We start from the raw sequence: 941 nt of genomic DNA, 5'->3' as shown, positions 1-941 counted from the left end.
GGGGCAGAGTGAACTCTGAAAGTTTTCCAGGCGGGGGGGGGGGGAGAGACAGAATATAAGAACAAAATGAGAAACAAGGAAAAATAGTGTTGGCTGGCTGGCCGGCTTTCAGTTCCCTGACAGAAATGAGCACATTGTGGAGGAAACACAAAGTTGTTACACTATGTGGGTGTGATGAGGAGAGATTGTGAGTGAGTGTCCTGTCAGAACAAAGTTAGTCCCATAGTTGATGAAATTCATTATCCCAAAACTTCAGCAGAATATATCCCAAGTTTGCAAATGTGTGATCAGCTTGTGACAGGTTGGGCTGGAGATGCTGAGAACTGGGGAGCCCTCAATGCAAGAGCAGACACTCATTCCCATGAAGAGGGAGAGAGGGAGGGAGGGAGGGAGGGATCATTCATTCCTATACTCAAGTTTAAAGAAAGATGAGTGGCTATCTATGGAGAGACCACTCACAGATATGAAAAATCATTTCCTAAAAATCAAATTTCTCAGTCAGTATGCAACTGCTATGGTGCTTCTCCTAGATAGAGCAAAACACACAAACAAACTGATTCCTTGATCTAGAGCCACAGTGCACATGCTGTGGAAAAGGGGACATGGCCAACTTGAATCACAATATTCATCAGAGCATGGAAAGAGCGTAAAAAGGACACAGAGGAGAGATAATTGTGGTCCTTCCTTCTTCCCTCCTTCCCTCCCTCCCTCCCTCCCTCCTTCCCTCCCTCCTTCCCTCAGGAAGTGACTGACAGATGAGACTTTGTCCAAGCAGGTTCTGTCTGAAATACCAGACTTGAGTTTCCCCCTCTGTGGGTATTAGCTAATCAGTCCTCCCTTCTTTCTGTAGGAAGGTGGTGCATGTCTCTCAGAACTTACCTGGTTTCCTCTGCACCAGGTGAACCAGGGAAAAGCTTTCTAAGCCTTATTCAGACCCATAG

This window comes from Microtus pennsylvanicus, chromosome 12 (assembly GCF_037038515.1).
Source record: "Microtus pennsylvanicus isolate mMicPen1 chromosome 12, mMicPen1.hap1, whole genome shotgun sequence".
In the NCBI taxonomy this organism is placed as follows: Eukaryota; Metazoa; Chordata; class Mammalia; order Rodentia; family Cricetidae; genus Microtus; species Microtus pennsylvanicus.
Note: the sequence above shows the minus strand (reverse complement) of the source record.